The sequence below is a fragment of the Chiloscyllium plagiosum genome, unplaced genomic scaffold (genome assembly GCF_004010195.1).
Source record: "Chiloscyllium plagiosum isolate BGI_BamShark_2017 unplaced genomic scaffold, ASM401019v2 scaf_65862, whole genome shotgun sequence".
Taxonomy (NCBI): domain Eukaryota; kingdom Metazoa; phylum Chordata; class Chondrichthyes; order Orectolobiformes; family Hemiscylliidae; genus Chiloscyllium; species Chiloscyllium plagiosum.
Window position 1 is genome coordinate 1 of NW_025204140.1, and position 9,103 is coordinate 9,103.

General features: G+C 40.7%; 1 non-coding gene across 1 annotated transcript; it reads right to left on the minus strand.

The window, feature by feature from the left end:
• Positions 1-8,208: 8,208 nt before the first annotated feature.
• Positions 8,209-8,290, minus strand: trnas-cga. Its single transcript has one exon. It is a non-coding gene; the product is annotated as a tRNA-Ser (tRNA).
• Between the last annotated feature and the right edge of the window lie 813 nt (positions 8,291-9,103).

Here is a 9,103-nt window from a genome sequence, read left to right on the forward strand (position 1 = left end):
TCAGTCTTAAATATACTCAATGACATGGCCTCTCTCGCCTTCCGTGGCAATGAATTCCCTTGATTCATCACGGTCTGGCTGAAAAAGTTCTCCTTCTCTACGCTCAAAAACGTCTTCCCTTTTCCCAAAGGCTATGCACTCGGCTACCAGTCTCTCCTAAAAATGCAAACATCTTTCCAACATCTACTCTGCTTTGCCATTCAGTATTCTTTATTATTAAATGAGATCTCCCTCATTCTTCTAAACTCCACAGAGTATCGACCCAGAGTCCTCAAACTTTCCTCATGTGTGAAGCTTTTCATTCCTGGGACCATTCTAGTGAACCTCCTCTGAAACGTGCCCGGTAACGATTGTTAAATAAGAATCATTACCTCATGAATATCTCATGATTTTTCGCCTTAACTTTGCACATTAATTCTGTCCATATAATTTGTTATCCATCCCTAATTGCTCAGAAGGCGTTGAGTTTTAACGAGATTTGTGAAGATCTGGAGTTACAGTGTTCAAGATCTTCCACTGTAAATGACAATGGTGAATCAAATGATGAAATTATGACAGGTAGCTCCACTCACCAGCGTGGCAACAGAATAGACGTAACATTGTCTGCATTGAAAATACGCGTTACTTTAAAATGTTGCATGAAATAATAAGGGAATTTGCGAACAGATACCCGTAGTGTGAATCAGACATTAAAACGATGGAGATTTTTATTTTTCAACCCTTAGTACTGACTGGCAAAAAAAGTTATATTTTGAAGAAACTGGGAGTGTGCATCAAGAAAAGTAAGTCTTTCCACATGCAAGCTCAGTTCATTCTTTCCTTCATTTAGCCACCGTCACAAAGAACAAAAAATCAAGCACGTTTTTTGTCTTAACTCGGACGTAGTGTGTAAAAAATGGTTTATTGAAGCATTTCGTTCTATTTATCCCTGCGGCTGAACTTCTCCTGCATGATGATGTAAGAATCTCCCAGAATCTGAAGATGTGCAGGTTAGCTGAACTGGCCATGTGACAGTCCCCATAGTATTCAAGGATGTGTTGGTTAGGTGCATTTGTCACGTTTAAATACAAGATAATGGGGTAGGGGATTGGCTCCGATTGGGTTACTTTTTGCAGCGTCGGTGTGGACTTGTTGGGCCAAAGGATCTGTTTCCGCACTGTAGTGATTCTATTTTAAAAAGTGCTAATTCTAGCTAAGATGCACCTGCACATAATTAGAAAGACACCGCTTTCCCCCACCCACCCCACCACAATGGCAGTTCTGTGACCCGATGTACTGCATGTGTGTAAGTGGAAAAATGCTGAATTTCATGCAAGATATACACTATAAAAAGAAACATGATTTCGAGAATGTGGAGGAGTGATATTGTGAAACTTAATCAGAATCGCCCAATTTAAATGCTGTTCACGCAAGAATAAAGATCGCTTTCAAGAGATGTAGGGACCGAAGTTGGAAATTTCTTCTGTTCTACAAAGGATGCACAGTAGATCTTTTCCCAAATGTCTTGTGCATTTCATGAACACTGATTTGTCTTTTTTTATGTCAATGAATGGGGAAGATGCAGTCTTTCGAAAGCTTGATTACCACTTGCTTGAGTATAATTAAAATGTTAGCACTTTGCATCATGCATATCGGATTGAATGGAAAGGAAATACTCCTTGATAATTTGTGACAACGGTTTGCTTCCATTGTGAAGACAATGTTTTTCTTTCAGAAGCAAATCTCATGCAAACGAGAAAACAGCTTTGAAAGCTCAATTCCCTGAAAAGAAATCGAGCGTAAGTCACAATGGGGAAAGCGCCAATTTCTCACCACGAGACTGCCATGGAATTACAATCGCAGGCATCTGTCAAAGTCAGTTATAGCTTATTGGTTCAACAACTTTCCAATGTCCTTCAACTGCAAGGGACTGCACTAACGTTTGTTTTCATTGTTCCCTAACAAATTGCAGCCTGAGAATCATCGGAGAATGGCTTCTCCTGACAAGCACAATTAACTCTGATGATAAAAGAATGTATTTCCAGCCTCACAATTCGTCATCTCCATTCATCTCTTCAGCATCCACATCAGAAAACAAAGTACTCGTTTTCATCTGAAGTTTTTGACTCTTAGTTCCACTCCCTGTCCAAGTCGGTCATCCCCACCACATCTGCATTCAGACATCGAAACATTAAAGCTACGAGCAGGAGTAGGCACTTCAACATTTCTCTGTCATTCTGTACAATCTTGGTTAATCCTCTATCTCTATACCATATTCTTACTTTCTCTTCACGCCCTTTGAAGCCTTTGATATCAAATTAATGTATTCAGGCATATACTGAGTGACCTGGCCTCCAAAACGTTTTGTTAGTAGCGAATTGCAGAGATGGCCTTTCTGAATCAAAAAAATGATTCCTCACGTCAGTCCTAGTTGTTCTACGCACTATGCAAAGTCTGGGAATCCTCGTTCTATACTCTGCAATTAGGGGGAAACATCCAGCTAATTTGTCAATTCCTGTGAGCATGTTATGTATTCCAATCAGATTCAGTTCCATTTTTCTCATCTTTAGGCGATACATAATTAGATGAACCAATCTCTTCTTAAATGATAATACTGCCATTTCCAGTGACATCCTAGTGTTTTTGCTGTACTCCCTCTCCACTTTTCAGTTTGCAAATCGATTTGCATCAATTCATATGAATTCACACTGTACTGCATTATCTTGCTTGCATATGCAATTTTTCTCGACTGCCCATATACTTCCTTCTATCTTCCTCCCAAGTCACAACCACAGTTATTTTGATTTAGCAGTAATATGCAATTAATCAACGTGTCACGGAGAAAAATAAAGACAGATTGATTCCATTCTGTTTCTTTTTGCCAAGTAATTCAACATCCATATTAGAATATTCCACCAAGTTTCAAATCTTTCAGTTTTCCCAAATAGCTTCTCCATGTCAGACCAGATCAAAAGCATTCTGAGAATCTATGCCATAAACAAAGAATCACTTATATTGACGTTTCCTGCTCCTGAAGACAAGGAAGAAATGGGATGACTTCAATGTGAAAGAACTTCATAGAACGTCCATTTGAGATTGTGGGCGGAGGATAGAGCATCATGAACTTAATTTAAAAGAGAGAAAGATGTGCTAAGTTTTCAAAATAGAGATCTCACAGGCCACCATGTCAGAATTATTTGGCAATGACAGATATGTTCCTGTTTCTTATTTTCATTGTTGGTCAGCATGGGAGAATCAATAGGAAGCAAATCGTCTCCAAAATTTGGAGCTATAAATGGTTTTCCTGTGTGCAAATATGTGGAAATATGGTCAGTCACATCTAAATAAGATAACACTGGAACCATACGTTTCTGAACGATGATAGAAAATGCCATCATCGGCTTTCTCATGATTAACGGTGCTCCCAATTTGTTCAGCGACTACCTTTCCAGAGTAGGTGACCTATGAACTGCACTGCTCAGTGTTATTGAACACTTTTTTGCATTTATCTTTGGTCCAATTTGGTCTTTGAAACTTCTTCGGTATCCTCTTTTATCACTTCAATATTCTCCTCAACCAATGCCACCAATCATCCTCCTTTCCTTCCTTTCATACCTTTTCTGAACACCTTGCAATCCAGGGCAATTAACAATCAATTCTACTCCCTTAGGGTCTAGATCTCTGTTGACTTTTTCAAACCTTCAACCGCACCGTAGCTTGCTAACTGAATCAGATCTGCAATGGGAGTCGGACATCAAAGAATATGTAAACTAGAGCCTTCACTTTTCGACACGTTCTGAAATCTTGAGAACTGTCGAAGCATTTCTAACAGTTATTCTCTTTTGACTAACCGCTTGAACTATTCACTGGGCACATGGCTGCTTCTGATGTAGACTCACGTTATTCCTTTGAAGTTGAGAGGGACAAAAGACGGAAGTTTATCGAAAAGCTCAGCAAATCTGGCAATATTTTCAATTCTAATGCAAGGTTAACAGCTTAAAAGTCGAACCCGCTTTTGTTTTCATTGTGCTGTCAGCGCTGCTGTGCATTTCCAGCAGCTGTAGATCATTTTTGTCTGAAGCTAAAGGATGGCCTTTGAGTTTTTTTTTTCTGTCATGCATCAACAGCGTTCAGAGCAACCTAACCGAACACTCCTTGCTCCTTCTCTGTGAAGGCAGGCACAGAGTGATAATTCAGTTTTTATTTTCTTTGACATTTCTACATTTCAAAATTCTAGATGTTCTCCTGTCTCTGTCTGCAATAGGCGAATATTTGCTTTTCTAAAAATTTCCTTTCCATATACGTTATTATTGTTTCCTGGACTATATATTTTTAACTGAGTAATCAGTTCAAAGTTCGCCTAATTTTTATAACTATTATATTTGCAGCTTATAAGTAATGGCATGTGTATTAAAACTTTTTTTAAAAAAAATCTGCATAATTATATATTATTCCTAAGATGCTACTTTGGCAGCTGCAGAATTGGCGTAATTCCCCCTAATTAATGACCACATGTATTAAGGCACTCTGGGGCCTCGCAAATTCGTGACAATGGAAGAAATTCCTCATATCCTGAAATGTTAAAGGGAAGGAATCGTGAAATGTGTCGACACATTACACAGTCTATATGTCGCAGCGTTTCAACCGAGCTCACTTATCTCATTCTCATTCTTTGTCTTCGTCTCTTTATCCACCTTGAATCGCTGTCTGGAATTTTAAAAAATGTCTCTCTCGGGTAGATCATTGCAATCACAGTTTTTATTTTCACGATTTGACTGTGTAACTGTATGAAATGTGGAGAAGCAAATACCGCCAGTAATTTGCTGTTATTGCATTAAACATCCCTGCCAGATATTTCAAGAACGGAATTACGCGAGAGTAGTTATTTTAAGATGAATATTTATGTGCAAATATCTTGTGAAATTTGATTTTAGAACAGCTACCATGTAACATGAACAATGAATAAATTTGATCTATACGACATTAATTCACCATTCTCTCAGGCAACTTGAGATAGGAGTCATGAGCCATCAAAGAGTCAAAGCATGCATCCGCACACAGAATATGCAGCCTTTATCAGGACAGCGGCGATATGCAGAGCATGTAGAAGAGTATTAAAACCATCAGCAACCACAGCATAGCATTGCCTGTTTGTCCTTGTGATGCCCGCCTCCCGGATGAATTGAACAATCTCTATGCATGGTTTGAGACATGAAATGGTGTGGAAGTGAGGAAGACCATCTCCTCTCACTATGACCAGGTGTTGAGTCTTATCACGCCTGACGTGAGGAAAACTCTATGCAGAGTCAACCCACATAAGACTTCTGGCCAACATAACATCCCATGCAGAATGCTCACAGGATGCTCTGACGTGCTGGTGAATGTTCTCTTGGACATTTTAACATTTCCTTGAGTTGTGCCATAGTTCCAAAGTGCTTCACGGGCACTACCATCGTCCCTATGCCGACGAAGCCTTCAGTGTCTTGCCTCAAAAACGACTGCCCAATTGCATTAACACTAAATATCATGAATTGTTTCGAAAGGCTACCCACCGCCCCAACTCACCTTCACTGGACACTCTGCAGTTTGCACTACGTTCCAACTGCTCAACAGATAATGCCATCTCCACCACCCTGCACAAGGGCCTCACCCACCTGGTGAAGAAGGATACCGACATCAGGTTACTCTTCATTGACTTCAGTTCTGAATTCAACAGTATCATGCATCAGCACCTGTTTGGAAAGCTGAGTGTGCTGGGCTTGAATACGTTCCTCTGTAACTGGACCCTGGACCTAATGACTGGGAAACCTCAGACAAAACGGATTAGGAACACCATCTTCAAAATCATCACCCTGAACACGGGGAAACCCCGGGACTTTGTGCTCAGTTGACTGCTGTTCACCCTGCTTTCACACGATTGGGCATTGATGTCCAACTGAAATTATATTATTAAGTTCACTGTTGACATGAAGGTTGTAGGTCTCAATCATGAAGAGCAAGCATACAGAGAGAAGATGCTCTGGCTAACAGACTAGTGCAGAGCCAACAACCTGTCTGTGAACTTGGACAAAAGGAAAGAGATGGTTGTTGACTTCAGGAGAGCACAGAACGATCACTCTCTGCTGGGTGACAATGGCTCCCCCGTGGAGATTGTGAAGAACACCAAATTTCTTTGCATCCATCTGGCAGATAATCTCACCTGGTCACTCAACACTGCCTTCATCGTCAAGAAAGCCCAGCAGCATCTCTGTTGTCTGCGTAGGTTAAGGAAAGCCCATCTGACGCTTGCCTCAACACATTCTACGGAAGGTTAATTGAGAATACGCTGACCAGCTGCATCACTGCCTGGTTCGGAATTCCATCGTCTTCAATCATAAGACCTGACAACGGGTAGTGAGGACAGCTGGGACGATCATTAGAATCTTCATCTCACCATTGCAGATATCTTCCCCACAAGCTGCGTCTGCAAGACTAGCAGCATTGTGGACGAGCCCACAGATCTTTGATTCAAATTCCTCACAGTCCTGCCATCTGGCAAAAGTAACCCGAACATTCAGTCGCTCACAGCCAAACTCTACAAAGGTTTCTTCACATAAGCTATCAGATTTCTTGACACTGAATGATCACATTCTCTTCCATTTGCAGTTGTTGGACGACGTTTTGAATGGCTGCTAAAACAATATTTTATTAATGATCATTCATTGTTACATCGCAATTTGTCCACCATTGTCTCTGTTGACTTGTCTTGTCAGGAATTGTTGTGCTGACTTGCATGTTTTGCACATTTTATGCACTTTAAGCTGCCCTGTGTATGACTGTGTGTTCAAATAGCAATTTGTTCCTCGAGCAATATTGCCACCTTTCTATTGCATCAGATGTATATGGTAGAAATAACAAATAATGCTCCTCAACTCTCTCTCTCTACTTTACTCTACTCTCTCGTATCACCCGCAGAGGCCCCAAAGAATTATTGGAACCCCTGGATTTCCTCAAACCTGATTTACTGCATCTGTTGCTCTTGATGAGGTCATCTCCACTTCAGACCCAGCGCAAAGTTGGGGACTCGTTCAGGGAACATCTATGGTCCGCTGTGCTTTTTCCAGATCGACACTTAATGGCAAGGTTTTGGGAAGTGTGGCTGCACAAAAAGACCTTGGAGTGCAGATTCATGATTCCTTGAAAGTTGAGTTGCATGTTAGATAGGTTTGTGAAGAAGGTGCTTAGTATTCTTACCTTCATTGTTCAGAGCATTGAGGATTTGAATTGAGAGATTATGATGCTATTATACATGACACTGTTGCCATATTGTGTGCAGTTCTTGTCTCCTTCCTATCAGAAGAATGTTGTGAAACTTGAACTGCTTCACAAACGATTGACAGGAATGCTCCCAGGTATTGAGGATTTGAGCTATAGGAAGAGGCTGAAAAGAGGCTGGGGCTGTTTTCCCTGGAGCATCGAAGACTGAGGGGTGACTTTATTCAGGTTTATAAAATTATGATGGACATGAGTAGGGTAAACTAAATAGGTCTTGTCCCTCGGGTGATGGAATCCAAAACTAAAGAGCATATGTTTCGAGTTAGAGTTGAAAGCTGTACAATGATCCTAAGGGACAATATTTTCATGCAGAGGGTGGTCCGTGCATGGAAAGAACTGCCAGATGAAGTGGTGGAGGCTGGTACACTAAAATCATTTAAAAGCAACCTGGATGATGCTATGAATAAGAATTGTTTAGCGGGATATCGGCCGAGTGCTGACAAATAGGAATAAATTAGGTTAGGATATCTGGTCTGCATGTGCAAATTGGACCGAGGGGTCTGTTTCCTTGCTCGACATCTGCATGACTCTGTGACTCTATTAATGTGGAATAATCACAAATTGTGGGTCGGACATATTATCTCAGCGTGTCTTTCAACAAATCGTAGAAAATGAAACATTCGTCGTTTGCAGTTACATGTTTTGCATTGCTTCTTATTTTGCTTCGCTTCTTATTTTGCTGCATTCCCGCCCGAACATTCAAATTTCATGATAGTTCTTTACTTGCGTTCAAACTCACTCATGTTGGAATTTGGTGTCTTTTTTTGTGTCGCGACATATAATTTATTCTTTTCGATGTCTTGGTCAGTTTTGAAATTATTTCTGAATATTTCCATTCGAACATTGAATTTGAATTAATCACAAAGCTCAGGCTCCAACATATCCAAAATTCAAAGGATGAAGCAGAGACTATACCGCTGTGAGCAGGATTCGAACCTGCGCAGGATACCCCCATTGGATTTCGAATCCAACGCCTTAACCTCTCGGCCATCACAGCTGCACATCGATGGTCAATTTTCATCCTAAAACAATCGAATCCATGAAATATATAAGTTGATGAAAGAACAAATCGTCAAGACGCAATGATTTCAGCAAATTCTTTGCAGAGCCCCAACGAACGTCACCTTTTCAGGTTGACAGGCTTTCATCACAACCTGGATTCTGACACAGCTCAACTTGCAGGAATGACTATTCGTTGAATTATAGAGTCAGCAAATTTACATCACACGAAAACAAGTAATTTGCCTCATTGTGTCTGCACTTCCGATTAATATTGACTAAATTGTCCAGCACCTGGTCCCGAAGTGGATATGCCGCTGAGTTTTAATAGGCAATAGACAATAGGTGCAGGTGTAGGCCATTCTGCTCTTCAAGCCCGCACCACCATTCATTATGATCATTGCTGATCATCCTCAATCAGTATCCTGTTCCTGCCTCATCCCCATAACCCTTGATTCCACTATCCTTGAGATCTCTATCCAACTCTTTCTTGAAAGTATCCAGAGACTTGGCCTCCACAGCCTTCTGGGGCAGAGCATTCCATACACCCATCACTCTCTGGATGAAGAAGTTTCTCCTCAACTCTGTTCAAAGTAGCCTACCCCTTATCTTTAAAGTGTGTCATCTGGTTCGCGACTCACCCATCAGCGGAAACATGCTTCTTGTCTCCAGAGTGGCTAATCCTTTAATAATCTTTTACATCTTAATATTCAGCAAAATATTATACCAGAAATGTCCATGTTAAGTAACTAATCACTGGAGCACATGAGAGAAAAGATATAGGAATTGAAAGAATGCAAAACCGATTTAC